A 20923-nucleotide genomic window follows, 5' to 3' on the forward strand; every position below is an offset into this window, starting at 1 on the left:
TCAAGTAACTTGAGACCTGGGAGGAGAAAAAAAAAAAAAAAAACCACAAGAGCTGGAACCCACTCAGATTGGTTTTCTTTCTTTTGCCAAAGCTCCTATTGGGCATGGAGGGAGGGAGGAAAGGAGAAGGGTTGCATGACACAAAAGAGACTGCCCAGAGCCGATGCCAACTTGGTGCCTTAGAATTAGTGAGTTGCAGAAGCCGGCAGGGTTGGGGCCTCTCCCCAGATCCCAGCAGATGAGTGAAAGTGATCCTTTCAAAGCCATTTGCTCAATGAGAGCAAAGAATGCCTTTAGGAATCATGCCAGGAGTTTTTTTGCTTGTTTTTCACTGCATTTGGGAGGAAGGGGCAAAAACAAATGATAAAAAGTAAAGGAGGTATTAAAGAGGTAAAAACAGAGTGGAGACAGATAGTGTAGTGGGGTGAAAAAAAAAACAAAACAAAACCCTTCGTTTCACAGCCAACAGGGAGTTTTCCATCAGGAGGGGACTATGTTCATCAGCGGCATGTGTCTCCAGGCCACTCAGCGTGGGAGGTTTTATAAGGAGACAGTGGAATCGGTAGATAATAAACTCGTCTGCATAGGAAGCTCAGAAGAATTTAGGGCAACTTAGCAAGGGGTAAGGTGAGAACAGCATGATGGCAGGTAGAAGCATATTGCCAAGAGTGATCATTGAGAAATTCCGGCATTTTTGAAGATTTGATGTCTAATGTGTACTTTCAAGTTGTGTGCAATTTTGAAATGTCAACATCTCTGCCATCCAGACTTGGAGCAAGACTTACCCAATGCACCAATGCCTGGGAAGAATGGTTTGGGGTAATCAAGGTTACGGGGCCAGTTCCTGATCTGAAAGGCAGAGAAGGAGAACAGCAGCCAGATGTGAAAATGGAAGATGGTTACGAGTTCACTGAGGGCAGAACCAGCTGCCAGAGAACTTTCACACAACCCCTCTGTCCCCCCCTCAACTCCTGCCACACACCTCCCCCCCCCCCAACACACACACATATGCAGGGAAACCAGTGCCCTTTCCCTCTGCCTTGGCCATGGGAGTTTGTGCCAAACTTTATTTAAATCCAAAGGGCAGGGTGACCCCAGCTAATCCTTGAGTTAAATTAATTAGCGCACAAAGCAAAACCTGGTCCCTGAGAACTTCTCAAAAGAATGCATTAGATAGGACTCTTTTGGTTGCAAGCCGGCACAGGCACAGAAAGAAATGTGTTGAACCCAAACCATGGGAAAAAAGGAGTGGAAGTTGTTTTTAGGATTGACTGGATCCAGAAACTCAAATATCTTGGGGACTCTCACTTCCCATTTGTACCTCTCTTGGTGGATCTGTTTCGTTTTTTTATTTTTTATTTTTTTCACACAAAGAGAACCCATGCCTGCAGTTTTTATTGTTTGCTTCCAGAGGAAAATGATTTGCCTAACCCAACAAAATACATCCAGAAGGTGTGGGGATAACATGAGACAGTGGGAGTCAACGCCAACCTATATTTCTGAATGCTGATGCCAAGCTTTTTGACTTTCATCCTGGAGAGGTTGGTGATGCCTCTTAAGAGCCCAGAAGAAGCAATCATGGAGGACATTCTGTCTAAGCTAACCTAGACTTGGAACACTGACCAAAAGCTACAAACTATTCCCCAAATGGAGGTGGTCATTTGTATCATTTTCCAGAGTAACCCTGGAAATGTCTCTCCTATTCCACTCTCCCCATTAAAAAACAAAATTCAATTTCCTCATCTTGTTCTTAAAATACAGTCTTTCACAATGCTTAAGAGACCCGGCCCAACCTAATCCTCCATCTTGTTTTGCCCACACTTCTGGTACTGTTCTCCTCTGAACTCCCTCATTAACCACCTCATCAATCATATCAGTTGTTCCTTAACATGCCACTCTGCTTCCATCACAGGGCCATAAAAGGTGCTGTCCTCTCTACCAGGGAACCTCTTCCCCTTCCTCCACCCTGTAATACCCCACCAACCGACCAATTGAGTTCCCACTCATTATTCGGGTCTTGGCTCAAATCATTATTGACCACCTTCTTCTCTCATTCTCCCACAATTAAGTTAGATCACTTTGTTACATGTTCAGAAAGCACCATGTACTTTTTCTTCAACATAACCATTGTAATTTGTAACTGTATGTTTAAGTGATTCTTTGATGGATATACATTTCATAATGGCAGAAACCATGTCTATTTTTGTTGCCATTATTTCCTGGTACCAAGCACCTGGACTGGCACAAAGTTGGTACTTAAGACATTTTATAGAAATAAGCAAATGAATTAATGAATCAATAAACAAATGAAAAAATGAGTTGATGGGTGAAGGGATGAGGAAGGAGGACTAGGGTAGTAATCAAGAAAGGTGGACTGTAGGCACAGTACATTTTTCTTTAAATTATGGAGGAGGGAATATTTGCATTTTTCTCCACATGATACTGGGCTAGATATTTTACACTTGATTTATATTCAGGTCATCCTGATTCTAATGCCCAATGGACTTTTGACTCTATTCTGTAAACTTCTGCAAACAAAAGGATAAGTTAGACAGCAAGGAAATTGGGTAATACAGAAAAGATATTCCTTCCTTCAAAGACACTTACATTCTATGGGGCTCATAAACATTAATTTATATGACAAACACTTAGATATCACTTACTAGGTGCCAAGAACAGTTCTGATGCTTTATAAAATATTAACTCATGTAATATTAACCCTATGAAGTAGCTTCTATTATTATCAAAGATATCCTTTAAATCACAGAGATCAAGTAACTTGCTGAACGTTGTACTCCTAGAGAGTGATAGAATCAAGATTTGAATCCAAGTATATGGCTCCAAAGCCCAGGTGTTTTACTACCACTCTAGATAATTTTCATAATTTAGGAAAAAAAAAAAAAGACCAGAGCTTAGCTAAAGCCTCAGAAGATCTTTTATTTTTCCTCTCTGTCAAAGGAGAGTTTATGTTGTGTTCAAAATGGAGTAGGCACATTCCACTCTGTCTCTCCCATTCAATGGAACTAAAAACCCTGGACAAAATGCATGGAACAACTAGCTTAGGATTCTAAAAAGTAAATGCAGCAGGAAGTTTAGGGAAAAAAACCAAAACTCTAAGTAATACTATATTAGTGGTAAGCTCCCTGCTTTTCCTCTTCCAATAATTCCTGACGTAAGTTCACAGGCATCCTGAAACCTGAAACTGTGTATGGAGAGCAAACAGAAAGAGCTACAAGAAAGCTCAACTTCTGGAGGTTCTGGGGGTGCCTGGGTGGTGCAGTGGGGTAAACATCTGACTCTTATTTTCAGCTCAAGTCATGATCTCAGGGTCATGAGATCGAGCCCCACTTCAGGCTCCAGGCTCAGCAGGGAGTCTGCTTAAGATTCTCTTTCCCTCCCCTTCTGCCCCTCCCCACCATGCACTCTCTCTCTCTCTCTCTCAAATAAATAAATAAATAAATAAGTAAATCTTTTTTTAAACAAAAAGAAAGAAAAGAAAGCTCACCTTCTGGTTTAACAAGTGGGAAGAGGGGGCACTCTGGATAAAAGAGAGTTGAAAAACATCCCATTTTTCCCATTTTCTCTCACCCCAGCCCCCGGGGCAATCACACCACGATAGTGTTAATGATGACACCAGAAGTTGAGCAGTTGCTTAAACTCAGAAGGGAGGAATCCTTCTTTTTGACCATAGAGACTGGTCCCAAGAGCATAGGGATAATGCCTATCACTTTTTTCCTCTATGTGTCCTCTTGCCACTTAGCCCCAGAACCAGATGTGTTGTATGAAGGGCATATCAGAGAGGAGGAATTAAGTCACAACTTTCTAATCAAAAGACCAAGAAAGGAAATTCCTGTGAGCCACTGAGTGTCTGGGAGGTCGCAGAGTCTTTACTTTATGTAGAGCTTGTGAAAGTGATGCCAAAATATTTTGTATGAACTCCTTCACTAGCCCTGAGGTATGCATACATGGATCTGATGCCAAACAATAGGCCAAAAACTTGAAGACCTGAACTATATGATAAACCACTGCCTCATCTCCAAACTGGCACCTGAATGACACTCACATGGGGTAGACCAAAATAACACTACAAAGGCTTTGAAACTTGACTGATACAGGGACAATAGCTCAGAGGAGGCAGGTAGGAACTTGTAACCTGAACAAAATCTGGCTGACTGCCTAATAAACAAATAAATAACCTTCTCCATATGATTTAGTAAAAGCAGGAGTACCCTAACATAGTACTGAAAAAGCCCAGGATATAATTCAAAATTAACCTACATACAAATAACCAGAAAAATCTGAACATCTGAAAAGGGAAAAGACAATTAACAAATACTGATCTAAAGATGATACAGATGCTGGAATTATCAGATATAGGTCTTAAATAATGTATGTAACCATGCTCCAAACAGTGAGAGTGAGTAGTCTTAAAAAAATGAAAAGATAGAAAGTTGCAGCAGATAAAGAAGTTATAAAAGATTTTTAAAGGACCAAATATAAATATTAGAACTAAAAAACACGCTAATCAAAGTAAAACATTTTCTTGATGCACTTGATAGCAGAATGGAGATGTGAGAAGAAAGAACTAGTGAACTTAAAGATAGATCAAAAGAATATTGAATCAAATTATAGAAAGGAAAAAGTTTGAAGAAAAAAGAATGACAGAGTCACAGGAACTTGTGGGACAATATCAAATGGTCTAACATTCATGTCATTAGAATCCTACAGGATGATAAAGAATGTGGTGCAAAAAAATAAAAATAAAATATTTTCATAGCAGAATACACATTCTTGTCAAGCATCTATGGAATCATCACTAACATAGACTATATTTGAGTCAAAAAACAGACCTTAACAAATTTAAAAGACTTGAAATCATATAAAGGATATTCTCTGATCACAATGGAATTAAATTAGAAATAAATAATCAATGATACCTGGAAATCTCCCAACACATGAAAGTTAAACAATACACTTTAAATAACATAGGGGTGAATAACAAGAGGAGTTGGAAAGTATTTTTAAGAAATGAAAATGCAACATACCAAAATCTGTGGGAAACAGCTAATGCAAGATTTAGAGTACAATTAATGGTTAACTGTTTGTATTAGGAAATAAGAAAAATCTCAAGTCAACAGTCCCTTTTTCCACCCTATGGAATTTTAAAAAGAAGAGCAAAATAAACCCAAAGAAAACAGAAGAAAGGAAATAAACAGCAGAAATCAGTGAAATTTAAAATGATAAACCAATAGGAAAAAAAAACCCATAAGAACAAAAGTTTATTCTCTGAAAAGACCTATAAATATGATTGGCACAAGATTGGCAAAAGAGAGAGAGAGAGAGAGAGGACATAAATTTTCAATATCAGGAATGAAAGATGTACTTTCACTACAGAACCACAAACATTAAAAGAAGAAAGGTGGGGATACTTCCAGATTCATTTATGAGGCTAACATTACCCTCATGCCAAAGCCAGACAGAGAGTAAAAGAAAAGAAAACCACAAACCAATATACCTCAAGAACATAGGAAAAATCTTTAACCTGGTATTAGCAAATCAAATCCAGCAATACATAAAAAGAATAATGCACCATGACAAATGGGGTTAATCCCAGGAATGTAAAGCTAGTTTCACATATGAAAATAATTTAATGAAATCCATCATGCTAATAGACTAAAGAACAAAAAAACACATAAACATATAAAATTATGGAGAGACGCAGGAAGATTAACATTCATTTTGAATAAAAACTCCCATCAAACTTGGAAGAGAAACATCCATAATACGAGCAATGGTGTCCAAAAGGCACACTGCTGACAACATAATGGACAAAGACTGAATGTTTCTTTTCCTAAGATCAAGAACAGACAAGGAAGTCAACTCTCACCACTCCTGTTCAATATTATACTGGAAGTCCTACTCAGTACAATCAGTCAAGCAAAATTAAAAGGCATACAGATTGGAAAAGAAGAAATTAAACTGGTCTTATTGACAGACAACATGTCCATCTATTTAAAAAAACAACAACAACTAAGTAATAAATCTAGGAGAAAGTTAATCGAAATAATAGGAGAGTTTAGCAACAATAAAAGACAAATTTACCCCAAAAATCAAATTTCTATATATCACCAATCAAAAATTGGAAACTGAAATTTGAAACTGAAAACAATGCAATTTAAAATAGCTCCAAAATATGAGATGTTCAAGTATATACCTGCATGTGCAAGCCCTATATGCTGAGAACTCCAAAATACTTGTGAAATAAATTAAAGAAACTCTGAGTAAATGCAGAGACAGGCCATATAAAGGGATTGGAACACTCAGTGTAGTTGAGAGATGAGTTGTCACCAAACTGATCTATAGATTTGATACTATTACAATCAAACACCTTTTGGGATTTGGGGGCAATATATAGATAGAAGATATAGATATTTATATATGGTATGTACATATAGATTATAAAATTTGCATGAAAAGATAAAGGAAATCCAGTAGCTAAAAATATTTTTGAAAAATAATTTAGATGAGAGGATTCACACTATCCAATTTTAAGACTGCTATAAAGCTATAGTAATCAATACTGTGTGGTACTGGTAAAGGGATACACACAGGTAAATGGCAATACAGTGCTTATAAAGACATCCACCCAAATATGGCCAGTTGATTTTAAACAAAGATGGAAAGGCAATTCAATGGAGGAACGATAGGCTTTTCAACAAATGGTGTTGGAATAATTAGATGTTCAGATATCAAAAATTAATATTAACCTAAACCCCACATCTTATACAAAAATTAAGTAAAGGTGGCTGAAGTTTGTAAGAAAGCTCTATGGGATTTTGCTTCCCAAGTCCAATAACCTTTCATGATAAAAATTCTCAGAAAACTAGAACTAGAGGGGAACTCCCTCAACATGACAAATGGCATTTTATTACAAAACCCGCAGCTGACAACACACTCAGTGGTGAAAGACTGAGAACTTTCCTGCTAGGATAAGGAACAAGGCAAGGATGGCTGTTCCTACCACTTATTTCTATTCGGCACGGTGCTGGAGGTTCTAGCCAGAACAAATAGGCAAAAAAAAAAAAAAAAAAAGGAAAGAAGAAAGAAAGAAAGAAAGAAAGAAAGAAAGAAAGAAAGAAAGAAAGAAAGAAAGAAAGAAAGAAAGAAAAGAGAGAAAGAAATAGCATCCAGATTGGAAAGGAAGAAATAAAAGTCTCTATTTACAGATCACAGAATCTTTTATATAAAAAAAAATCTACAAAAAATCATTAACATTTATACATGAGTTCAGCAAGTTACAGGATATTAGTCAAATATTTTTTTAAAAACCAAGCATATTTCCATACATCAGCCATGAACAGTATGAAAATAGAATCAAGAAGACAATTCCATTTACAATAGCATCAAAAAGAATAAAGTGCTTACAAATTAACAAAAGAAATACCAAACTCATACACTGAGAGCTATAAAACATGCTGAAGGAATTAAAGAAAATCGAAGTTAAGTGGAAAGACATTCCATGATCATAGATTGGAAGATGTCATTTTTTAAAGATGTCAACACTCTCAAGTTGATCGACAGATTCAGTATAGTCCCTGTCAAGATCTCAGATCAGTTATTTGCAGAAATTGACAAGCTGATCCCAAAATTCATATGAAAATGCAAGGGATTCAGAAGAGGCCAGAAGGAGGACTTACACTTCCTGATTTGAAAACTTAACCACAAACTGACGGTACTCATGACTCCATAGGACTAGCATAAGGATAGGAATACAGGTAAGTGGAATAGACTTGAGAGTACGGTGAGGATGAACCCATAAATCTCAAAACATTACATTTATATGTTTCCATTGATATGACATTCTGAAAAAGGCAGAAGTCTAGGGATGGAAAACAGATCAGTGGTTGCCAAGGTTGGAGGGAGGATTTGACTGCAAAAGATCATTGCAAAGAGGCTTCTGGGAGGTGATAGAATTCTGATTGTGGTGGTGGTTGCATGAACCTATGAATGGTAAAAACTCACCAAACTACACACACACACACACCAGTTTTGTTTTTTCCTTTTGGTTTTTTGTGTTTGGTTTTGTTTGGGGGTGTTTTGTTTTGTTTTGTTTTGAGAGAGAGCATAAGCAGTGAGGGAGAGGGAGAGAGAGAATTTTAAGCAAGCTCCACGCCCAGCACAGAGCTGGACGTAGCTGGATCTCATAACTCTTGAGATCATGACCCAAGCTGAAATCAAGAGTCAGACACTTAACCAACTGAGCCACCCAGGTGCCCCCCACACATTCACAACAACTTTTAAAAGCACACAGAAAAGGGAAGGAATAAAATAAATGGCCCAGAATCAATAATCCAAGACTTCAGAAGATGCCAGCATGTTATCATCCCTGCTTAAGAAGATTTGTGAACCAGCTAAAAGGACAGAATTAGCAAATTCTGGAGAGCTATCACTAAAAATAACACTAAGTCCTGTCATTTGTCAAGCTTTTACCGTGTGCCAGGCCCTTTGCTGATGCCTTCCACCAGCTAATCCTTCCAGTGCTTATTAAGAGATAGAGAAATGGCGTCCAAGCTAAAGCTGACTGGCTACAATGGCCAAGCTACCTGGCACGGAGAGTCAGAAGAATTGTAGAACTGTTTCCTTCTCGTTAGGGTCTCTGTCAGAAATCAGAGTTCCAGGAACACAGCGGCATGCCATTTGTCACAACTGGTTTGTTGCTTATGAAGATGTAAGGGTGTTTGTTTTTCTTTTTCACGTGTGTTCCCCATCATGGCAACAAAACCATTTCAGCAAGAACTTAAGGGATGGTTCATAGGTGCTCCTCATTCCTCGCTGCCGTGTGGTACCTGACACCACATGGCTCCTGATCTAAATAAAAATCGTTGGCAACTTCTCCCCATAAGGAAATGAGAGGTCATTATCTAGTCTGAAAAATTAGATTGGGTCAATCAGAAAGATAATTCAGGCATGACAAGGACTACAGAAACTTCCCGATAAAGGAAAAATACTGTCGATGTGCTGGAAGCTGGAAACCACTAATGTTACTAAACCCTGAATACAATTTTTTTTAAAGATTGTATTTATTTACTTGAGAGAGAGAGACAGAGAGCAGGGGGAAGGGCAGAGGGAGAAGCAGATTCCCTGCTGAGCAGGGAGCCTGATGTGGGACTTGATCTTGGGACTCCGGGATCATGACCCCAGCCGAAGGCGGAAACTTAACCAATTGAGCCACCCAGGCACCCTGATAACAATTTTTTTACAATGTCTAGAATTAGCACTAAATTTCAACATCATTAAGAAGCAGGTATTTTCTAAGAAACAGACTACCCAGGACTGAACGAGAAGATCTAGGCCTCCCTAAAGTGTTGATTTTCAGGTTTCATGTCCTTGCTCAGAGACTCCCACCAATGCCTGAGTTTTGTTTTGTTTTGTTTTGTTTTTACATCAAATAAAGAACCAACAACCTTAGTTGGGACTCAAAGTGTTCCCCATCCTGACTTCTCTGGTCCATATAGCAGGAAACTTGGCCACCATCTCCCCAAGTTTTATTTCTTACAGTTTCAGCCACCCTGGGGTATGATGACTTTTCTGGTTCTACATTTTTTGGGGAAAAACACGTATTGGCTCCCCCTTGGTGTGATGACCATGCTTAGACCAGCCCAGTGTGACCAGTGAGGTCAACACAGCTGTGAAATGGGGTGGGAATGGAGCAGAAAAGACAAAATACTATTTTTGATGAACTCCAAATCTTTTTCTCTCCTGTGAGTAATATCATAAAAAGCTAACATTTACCAAGTATTTATTATGTGCTAAGCACTTTACACACTTTCATTCAATGCTCAATGAGGTAAGCATTGTTATGCCCATTTGTAATTGAGGCACGCGGAGGTTATGTAACTTGCCTAAGTTCACAGAGTGAGCAAGTAGTAAAACCATCGCTTGGGCGGTGACCACAGTGTGTTATTGCTAATTTTTGAAATATGAACTATATGATCAACTCTCTTGGTAATAACAAGTCTCCAAGGGTATTTATCATTTCACACTTATTCCCATCTCCCCAGCTAGACTGAGGGTGGAATCCAGGTCTTCTCACTCTCTATCTATCCCACATCTTAGCCTCGGACATGCCCTGCAATCAAAGCCCAAGAGTGCCAGGGCCCCAGGTGACATGCGACCAGAGTGCCTGCCAAGGAAGGAACAGATGGGTCTGCTAAATGATGAAATCAAGTCCCTGCCACTATAATGGCAATAAGCATTCCACATAAAATAATTACTTCCAGTTTGCTTGGCAGGTTGGACAAAGTCCGAGGGAAGGTTAATTTATCTTTCACAGCTTTGAGCCTTCAAGCTGTGGTTTCCCAAGTGAAAAGAGCCTCTCCTCAATGATTCTTTGCAGGATCCATTTAGTCATGACAGAATTACCTCCTCATCACTGAGTGGCAAAGTCAATTTGGAGTCCACTTCTCAGCGAGGGACCACAATGGAGGAAATTATTTAAGTCACATGGAGATTAAAGTCCATAGCAAAGGTCTACAGTACTGTAGGTAGGATACTGAAATAGGTTTCAGGTCGAGACTCCAGCTACCTGTACCATGTAAAATTTGTGTAATGATTTTTTTCATCTAAGAAATGGTTACAATCATACATGGTCAATCTGTTTAAGGAATATAAAGACTATTAAATGAAATGAAGTTTACTAAATGAAATTTGGCATAGTTAAAGGTGCTTAAAAACTTCCAAGAAGAGAATCCAGGCATGGGTGGAGCCTTTAATCTGAACTGAAATGGCAGAACTTCCTGTCTTTCCTGCTGGTTAATGTTTCTAGACTTCTTCCTCATCGCTGTTTTCTGGCTCTACCTTCCTCCCATTAGTCCCATCTGTTCAAGTTCTTACACTAGGGGAATTAAATGAGCCAATTTTTTGGTGTGTTTTCAAATAACCAAATACCTCTTCCCCCTGAACGGCACAGACTAATCTTGGTAAGAATTTGGTGTCAGCGTCATGAATACCCAACCCAATTCTATCCATCCTCTTTTTCAGAGAAACATGGTTTGCTAAGGTAATCCCTGGTGGCCAAAGCAAAGACAGGTCAAGGATTTCATTTAAAAAAATGCCTTATTTGGTACCACAAAGAGTCATTCATTCCTAATTCAGTCTTGCCTACTTGGCCTGGGTCAGAAACTACTCCCTAGTAGAAGCAAAGATAACTTTACACCCTGGGAAGAAAAAGCAGAAAGATAAATGTTGTAAGATTTGTCAGCAGTGGAAGATATTCAATATTCTTTCTAAAAGAGTAGAGTCATACAAAAGCAAGAGAAGCAAAAATATTTCAGTTGATGTGGAAAATGGCTTTAATTGTCTGTTATATTTGAGGTGACGTGTTCCTTTGGTCTCCACGGTAGCCATATACCCTTCTACTGTTAACAGAACTTTTGTGTGTAGCTCCCTTTCCCTTTCTCTATTCCATGTAATTTACTGGATTTAGAATTCATGGTTGACAGTCAGTTTATCTTAATATTTGAAAAATGTTGTTCCCTTCTTTTTGGCCTCCATGGCTTCAAGTGAGAAATCCACTATCATCAGAATTGGTGTTTGTCTGTAAGTAATGCCTAGTTTCTTAGTGGCTTCTTTCAAGATGTCTTCTTTATGTTTCATTTTCAGAAGTTAAATTATGATCTGTCTTGGTGTGGCATTGTTTGTATGTATCTTGTGTAGGGTTAGCTCAGTTTCTTGACGATGTAGGTTTATGAATTTGGCCAAATTTAGAAAGTTTTCAGATATTTTTCTTCAAACATGTCAATACTTCTTTCTCTTTGCTCTCCTTCTGGGATGTCAATAACATAGATGTCAGCTCTTTTGTTATTGTCCCACAGGTTTCTGAGACATCGTTCACCTTTCTTTCAGTCTATTTTCTCACTGTCGTTTATCACAAAGCTGTGATCATCAAGACAGTATTGTACTGGCACAAAAACAGACACATAGATCAATGGCACAGAATAAAAAAACCCAGAAATGAACCCATAACTATATGGTCAACTAATCTTTGACAAAGCAGGAAAGAATATCCAATGGGAAAAAGATAGTCTCTTCAACAAATGATGTTGGGAAAACTGGACAACAATATGCAAAAGAATGAATCTGGGCCACTTTCTTAACACCGTACACAAAAATAAATTCAAAATGGAGGAAAGACCTAAATGTGAGACAGGAAAGCATCAAAATCTTAGAGGAGAACACAGGCAGTAACCTCTTTGACATCGGTGGTAGCAACTTCTTACTAGACACGTCATCTGAGGCAAGGGAAACAAAAGCAAAAATGAACTACTGGGACTTCGTCAAGATAAAAAGCTTCTGCACAGTGAAGGAAACAATCAACGAGACTAAAAGGCAACCTTCGGAATGAGAGAAGATATTCACAAATGACATATCTGATAAAGGGGTCATATCCAAATATATAAAGAACTTATAAAACTCAACATCCAAAAGCCAAATAGTTCAGTTAAAAAATAGATAGAAGACATGAAGAGACATATTTTTCCTTTTTTAAATAAGGTAAGATTTATTGGCTTATCCTCAAGTTTACTGATTCTATCTTCTGTCATCTCTTGCTCTACCATTGAGCTCATCCAGTGAATTTTTTTATTTTGGTTATTTTAAGTTCTATAATTTCCACTTTGGTTTTTTTTTTAATAACTTTCTGTCTTTTGCTGAGATTTTGTACTTTTCCATTTGTTTCAAAAGAATTTGTCATTGCTTGTTGAAGCATTTTTGAGATGGCTGCCTTAAAATCCTTGTCAAATAATTCTGATCAATCTTGATGTCGGCATCTCTGATTGTCTTTTCTCATTCAACTTGTGATTTTCCTGTTTCTTGGTATGATGAGTGATCTTTTTATTGTATCCTGGACATTTTGGATATATTATGAGGCTCTGGATTCTATTTACTTTTCTCTTTTTAAGCTGGAAGTCCTTCTGTTTTGGTTTTGTTTTTGTTTTTGTTTTTTTTAAAGATTTTATTTATTTATTTGACCGAGAGAGAGACAGCCAGCGAGAGAGGGAACACAAGCAGGGGGAGTGGGAGAGGAAGAAGCAGGCTCATAGCAGAAGAGCCTGATGTGGGGCTCGATCCCAGATCGCCGGGATCACACCCTGAGCCAAAGGCAGACGCTTAACCGCTGTGCCACCCAGGCGCCCCATGGAAGTCCTTCTGTTTTGAAGTCGTGTGAGGGCTTGAGTGTGTTTGCTCCGCTTCCTGCTGGACCTCACTGACATCACCTCCAAAAAGTGGAGCAATGACTCACATCACACTGTCACACCTTGTTGCAGATAGATGGAGTAGAAGTTCAGCTCCATCCTCAGCCCATCAACATCTTTCCTGCAAAACTGGGATACCAACTCAAACCAAGTCATTATCTTAAAGTGGGGTTGTAAGCTCAGCTCCCTATTGATGTGGTGAAGGGTGAAGGCTACAAGGCAGAGGGCTAACATACCATTTTGTTCCTGCAGGCTAGGGGTAGAAGTTCAGCTCCCTACTGGTCCCTACTCATGAAGGGTGGGGAATAAAGTGTCAATTAGCTCCACCTCTCATCACCTCATTCTACCTGTTGATGCCAATTAGGGATGGGAACTCAGAAGAAGGGTGCAGAAAGCAGAGTGCTGAGTAGCTGCTTTGTACACTGCTTCGTTCAATCTCTTTGCTGTGGGTTGGAGGGGGAAGTTCAGCTCTCCACTGAACTCCACCGACCTCCAGAATTAGGGATAGTGGAGTGCAGACTAGCTCCAATTTACCCTGCCCTATTCATGCTCAATGATGCTATATGAGTGTAGAAACTCAGCTCACCATTGGACTTAGCCAAACACTGTAATCTGACCCCTCCCCTCCAGTGGTTTGTTCAAAAAAGCACTGAAAACAATCCAAGGTAACTCAGTATTGGGGTTCTGTGGGGACAATTGGGAAATATAGGGTTATTGAGAGAGTCTCTCTCTTTGTGATGGATTTGAAGTTGATGGGAGTAGGCCTGGAAACTATGGAACTACTACCTAAGGATTAAAGAGAGTTTAGACTCTTGGCTTCCATATGCAGTAAATGCAGTGGTTAGGTGCATATACTTGATTTCAAAGTGTAGCTCAATTAAGAGACTTCGATCACAACATCTTACCAAGTAAAATGGAAATAATAAAAGTACATCCCTGGTGGGGTTATTGCGAACATTTAATGAGGTAAGGCAAGTAAAGCAGTTCAACCAATGTTTGGCATGTTGTGAGTTCTCACTACATGGAAACAATGATGAATAATTGATAATGGTTGTTAATGGCAAGTCAGGGTCTTCTACTTTTCTTTTACTTTCATAGGACTGAACTCATGGTAAGTGCTGAATAAATAATACCAGCACCAACCAACGTATCAAGAACCAGCAGATTAAAACCTGTTAACTCAATTTTCCTTCCCATCACAGTGCTTGTTTTAATGTAAAGAGCAGGGCTGGCTGACCAATTGCGTCCTCACCATCTGCTGTCACATAACATAACATTACTGCCTCTTCCACATCTGTCTTTCCAGGGATTCTGTTTCAAAAGCAATTTCCCATGAGACTGACATCCTTATAGCTGCACAGAATAAAACCTCCTTATCCATAATAGAGACTCTTCCCTCCCTCCTCTAGTCTACCAGTTTCCTATCACCACTTGTTAAAAATCACCCCCAGTAGAACCTGGATTCAAGGAATGAAAGTCCTGTGAGGAATAGAATGTGGAGAACTATCAGCTGTCATGGATGTTAATATCACATTAATGGAGTCGTCTTAGGTTTTTCAAGATAGTTCCATGGTGAGAAATGCAGACAGATTAATGGCACTCTGCCCTCACATGTGCGGTAAGAAGTGTCCTGCCAAGTCAACAGAACCCCAAGCATGGGGGCTGTAAAGTGAGTTTGAGCTGAGGGCAACCAGGCTCAAAGAGCTTTTCTTATTCTAAACTCTAATTGTCGACACCATTGAAAAACATGGCCTGGCATCTACCTCAATCTCATTCACCACAACCTAGTTGGATCTTTTCATTCTGCTCTGGAAACAGGTTTGAATGTATCTAAAATGACATTTTTATTTGTATCACCGATCCTTGAGATATCATGGAATTTCTTTTTCTCCTCCACTAACCTCCCATTAATCTATTTTGTGGCAGCTTCCTCAGTCCCATTCCTACTCCCCTCTGTCATGCCTGGATAATCCCAAGAGTACTCTTCTCAACAGGAGGCAGTTTTTTCCCTCCCCAAGGGACATTTGCAATGACAGGAAATGTTTCTGACTATCACGATCTGAAGAAGAGTGAGGAGGTGCAGGCCAGTGCTATTGACATGTGGTGGATAAAGGCCAATGATGTTGTTAAACATCCTACAATGTACAAGATGTTCCCTACCCCCCAGCAAAGCATCTGGCCTAAAAAGTCAATAATATCAAAGTTAAGAACCTTGATTTAGAGGCCACAAAACAAGATCATATTTCCAAGTATCTTTGCAGCTAGACTTCACGTGCTCAGTTGGAAAGCAGAAGTGAGATCCATGAGACCACAGTTGTAAGGTCTTCCTGCAAACTCACTGGCAGAGGTGTTTCGTTCTTCTGGCTCTGGCTCTAGTCTCTGATCCCTAGATTCTGAGCGGCGAGTGCGAGCAGCATCAAGGTTCCCACTGGACGTATCCCATGTGTGATTGGGTTTTTCTCTTGGCTTATTTGCTCCTACTTGCAGAGCATTCAATTTTGTTTCTCTGGCCCTCCTAGACATTCTTGTAAGTGACTTCATGGCCTATAATAAATCCTTTTCTGCTTAAACTAGTTAGAGTGCATTATTTGGTCTGCAATTAAGGATCTTAAGTAATACAGTAAGTGATTATAGGCAATCAATCTTCAAGAAGATGGGAATGTGAGATTGATTATAGTTAGAAATCAATGCAGATTTAGTTAGCATTAGAAGGCGGAACTCTTGTAGGCCTTGGAGGACTAAGTACCTGCTTCTATATGGAAAGTGGATTGGTATGGGGGATTAAAGATGGTCACAAATTTTTTGTCACTCATCCTTCTGTTCCCTCCCTTTCCCTTGAACATAGACCATCCCTGTTATTTTAGTCAATAAATAGAAATATAACAAATTGATCCTGTGAATTTCAGAGGCTGGGCCTTAGATCTGCAGCATCTGCCTTTATCTCTTAGAACACTCCCTTTTAGGATTCAACCACCATCCTGTGGGGATGCCCAAGCAATCATGAAGACAGGCTACAGGGAGGAGAACCAAGGTATCCTTAGCTGAAGACCCCAGCTGAATCTCCAACCAACATCCAGCATCAACTACCAGCCATTTTTGTCATGTCTTGAATGTCTCAGGCCCTGTTGACCCTCTGTTGCTTGTCATCTCGTCAATCATTGCTAAATACCATCAATCCACAAAACGGTGAGAGATAACAACTGGGTTATTGCTTCAAGTCACTAAGTGTGGAAGTGATTTGTTACACAGCATTAGAAAACCAAAATAATTGGCTACTTCCAACTGTACTGGCAAGCTTAAAAAATAAAATGACAAGGTGAAGATTTAAATTCTCTATTCAAGACATAGTCAGAGAATCAGAGTCTCTATGACTGCCCTGAAAGAAGGTGGCTGTAAAAATAAGATGTTGAGTCTAATTCTATAAGCTGCTCAAAATTCAACATAGGTTGACTAAACAGCCTCATTGGATCTCTTGTGTACATGTTAGAGCGCTGACTAGGAAAGAATAGGATGTTGAGAATAAAAATGGCGACATTTGAGAGGATTTGAATGATTCTGAGGACATCTAACCTTCCAAATCTGACTGTCTATTGCCAATGGAAGCAGCCCCTCTTTATCTGGTGAAGCTGGCCCTGCCCACTAGAACAACCAATAAAGACATCATCTAACGTAGCAGAAATACCAATTATCCCCTTGCCTCAATGTTCTACCTCTCAGTGGCTCCAGGCCTAAAACCGCAGTCAGATCTCAACATGCCCTGGGGCATCGGTTACAGAGTAAAACCATAAAAGAAGGGGCACACACGAAGAATGACAAGATTTTGCTAAATTATTTCAGCAAAACTTAAGGAACATATGTGAGAAGATCGTAGCTTAAAAAGAGAGTAATATAATTCTGAATGAAGCTGAACTTAGTGCAATGATTTTATGTACCAGAGATTCTAAAATCAATGGGCTCACAAGTCTCTTTTCCAGTTATTGTGGCACGTGGTACCATGAGCAGCAGTCTCGCACGACACCTTGTACAAGGTAGTGCAGGAAGTCCTGCCGCACAGCTGGTACAAGTGCCCAAAGTTTTTGGAGATGGTGGAGCTGCAGGTCAGCTTGAAGAACTAGGACTCTTCTTCAAAGACAAATGCTTCTTGGGCACTGTCAGGCTTAAGTCCACTCCTCACTCCAAGTTCTCCATATGTGTTTTGGGGGACCAGGTGTGCTGCAATGAGGCCAAGGCTGTGGATACCCCCACATGGACATTGAGGCCCTGAAGAAACTCAACAAGAATAAAAAATGAGTTGAGAAGCTGGCCAAGAAGTATGATGCCTTTTTGGCTTCAGAATCTCTGATTAAGCAGATTCCATGAATACTGGACCCAGGCCTGAATAAGCCTGGCAGGTTCCCTCCCTTGCTGACTCACAATGAGAACATGGTGGCCAGAGCGAATGAAGGGAAGGCCACGATCAAATTCCAGATGAAGAAGGTACTGTGTCTGGCAGCGGCTGCTGGCCACATGAAGATGACAGATGATGAGCTCGTGTACAGCATCCACTTAGCTGTTAATTTCCTGGTGTCATTGCTCAAGAGTTGGCAGAACATCCAGGCTTTATACATCAAGAGCACCATGGGCAACCCCCAGTGCCTGTACCAAGGCACAGCTTAATAAACCCTAGTGCTACCATTACCTGTCTGCCTGTGACTCCGGAGAGGCAGGTGCTTTGTGAGTTGACATTGCATGCCGTGGCACTGTGCTGATGACTGCAATTTCTGGCAGTCAGTGATGGGTAGTCATTTTCTCCACGCTGCAAACCAAGAAATGGATTCTATCAACCTTTGAAAACATACAGTCTTATTTAGATCTCTTGGATACTTAAAAAGAGAGTAATTCTTAAAACATGTGACAGTAGGTCTGCTAACCAGGACTGAAGCTTTTCTGATAACCCTGAGAAAGTCAGAGTAGGACCTTCACATTGAAGACATTGACTCAGCCCTTGGCAGTGTGTTTAACCTATGGCCTGAAGTTGCTTTCCTTTAAGCCAGGTTCTTTCCATGGGCTTTTTGTTTTGTTTCATCCCTCCAAATTGTGCCTTTGGGTTCTTGGTCTGTAGGAATCACAAGGAATGTTCCAAATGGAGATTGGGTTCCTAGATTATTCAGAAGGGAGTGGTCCACAGTCCTGAGAAATTGATCTAGTGTTTGCTTGTGTGACCCCACACTGAATACCCTATGTTCAGGGTAGCAATTTATTGTGTGAGACGTTTAGGAGAATACAAGTAGGAGACCTGTACAATATTGTAATTCATCTGCCCTGTTTTTTAGAGGAGTTTAGCAAAACTTCAGTAGCTAGAAGGCTACTTCTAGGCCCTTGTCCCCTGGGTAGGTTCTGCCCCCTTCCTGACCTGAGACACTTCCCTGTTGGAGTTCTTGCCTCCAGCACTGAGTACTGGAAAGTTGGTTTGGGTGTGGTAGGAAATACCTGTGACTTAACCTTTTACTTGAATCTGCTTCATTTAACTTAGGTAAAGTAACTAGTTTATCCCTCCATCTCCCCATTTTTTAATATAGCTGAAAGTCTATTTCAAACCATAATTTCAAATGTTGCACCTTCTTGAAATAAGCTTGAACCAGGAAGAATACAAGGTTTTCACTGAAGTAATCAATAAATAAAATTTTAAAAAATAAATAAAATCAACAAGTTCACCAAGACAACTGGGAGTGGTTCTAAATGGTGGATAGAAATCTTGACTCAGAGGCGCCTGGGTGGCTCAGTCGGTGAAGCATCAGCCTTCGGCTCAGGTCATGATCTCAGGGTCCTGGGATCGAGTCCCACATCGGGCTCCCTGCTCAGCGGGGAGTCTGCTTCTCCCTCTCCCTCTGTGATCTCTCTAGCTCTCACTCTCTCTCAAATAAATAAATTTTAAAAATAAAAAATAAATAAACTCCATGTTTAAAAAAAAGAAGAAACCTTGACTCAGTGGTGGCCTCCTGTAAATAAAGTCAATATTCATGTAATTCCTTGGAATAATGTAGGGAGAAAAGAATGCTGGAGTAAATTTGTTATAATCCATTCACTCCCCCACCTTTGAGAGGGTTCAAAAACACTCCCCTGCCAAAGCCTTGAGAAATACATTGAAGAGAGACGTGGCAGTCTTTGAAAAGCACTGGAGCGGCTGTATTCCAAGCTAGAAGTAAAAGTGCATTGAAAAGGGCTTTCTGATTTCAGCGGTGTTAATAGCCTGGCACGAACACCAGAGGCAAGGTGAGCATGAATATCATAATAAGCCACATAGTTGAAAAGACAATCGGAATGGTTTGAGCTGAAAGGATATCTATCCTGGGGTCTTTAAGACAGCTAACCTAGGTCCGACTTGATCCATATCTTGGAAGACTCAGTCTGGTAAAGAGAAGCTTGACTTGCATCCAATTCTGAGGACTGAATCTCAGAATTGACCCAGAATTCCTTGAAAAAAGAGAAAGAGAGAGAGAGAGAAACTTCATATCCCCAAGGAAAGAGTCTGCAATAATATCACAAGTGTGTGTTTCAAATCTCCCTTCTAGTCTTCCCTAAAGGAAACTGTGGCCCTGTGCCATTGTAATTGTGCAGTGGGAAAAGGGATATATATAGACTTTCATAGTATCATTAGACTGCATTATTCTGAGTTATCATTAATTCCTGGGATCTCACAACACAATTGTAGACCAAGGGCTGAAGTGGAGCTGAGAGTAGAGTTTAAGCCTGAGCCATTTAACAGTGGTTCAGTGGATACATGAGCCCATGTTGGTTATTTCCTTAGTTCCTGAGTTCAGTCAAAGGGAAGCTTCTGGAGCTTTCCTCCATATGAAAATAGTAAACCAAAAACAATAATAATTCCTATAAGAACAAAAAGATTATTGCTATGAACCAAGTCTTGGAAAATCAACCCTATCACAATCCCACTTTGTTTGCCTATTTAATCTGTGCAGAAGATAGATGGATCTTGGAGAGTTACAATGGCTTATTCCAAGTTTAATTAGGTTTGACTTCAATTGCAGCTACTATTCCAGATGTAGTCTTCTCAGTGAAGCAAATCAATACAGCCTCTGGCACCTAGTGTGCAGATATTGATCCATCTAATGCATTTTTCTCTATCCCGATTAGCAGAAAATACCAGAAGTAATTATTAAGTAACCATAGGCTGCCAATTTAGAGGGAGTTCAGAGCGAAAGAAGGTTCTCCAGCTAGCCCAACTCAGCCAGTTGGCCTTTGTGATTCCCCAGATCCAATGATGTTTGATTTTTAATTGATCGAGTTGCTATATGAGTTTTGAGGAAAGAAGTGTTAGGAGAATCATAGTTACAGACCTTCAAGATTGGTAGGAAAGCCATGTTCTTTTCTCCTTTTAAGAAGCAGCTCTTTCTCAATGTACCTGAATTCCAAGAATCCATGAAAACTGAACTGTTGATCATGAAGTGGGAGTTGTCTGATCCACCAAGCCATAAATTCAGGCAGGCCCTGCATCAGTCCACCATCGAGGAGATATGACATAAATAGAATTAGGCTTGAGCAAATCTTTAAAATGTAAGTTATTTACCAGAACCTCATAATCCAAGCATAGTTCCTCCTGCCACCCTGCAGTCCTAAAACTCCTGAGGATTCCTTACAATCAGTTGAATGAGGAGGAAAATCAAGCCTGACTT

General features: G+C 39.8%; 1 pseudogene; it reads left to right on the plus strand.

Moving 5' to 3' along the window:
* Window positions 1-8590: 8590 nt before the first annotated feature.
* LOC113251722 (60S ribosomal protein L10a-like) lies at window positions 8591-17909 on the plus strand (annotated as a pseudogene).
* The last annotated feature ends 3014 nt before the right edge of the window (window positions 17910-20923 follow it).

This window comes from Ursus arctos, unplaced genomic scaffold (assembly GCF_023065955.2).
Source record: "Ursus arctos isolate Adak ecotype North America unplaced genomic scaffold, UrsArc2.0 scaffold_19, whole genome shotgun sequence".
Lineage (NCBI taxonomy): Eukaryota > Metazoa > Chordata > Mammalia > Carnivora > Ursidae > Ursus > Ursus arctos.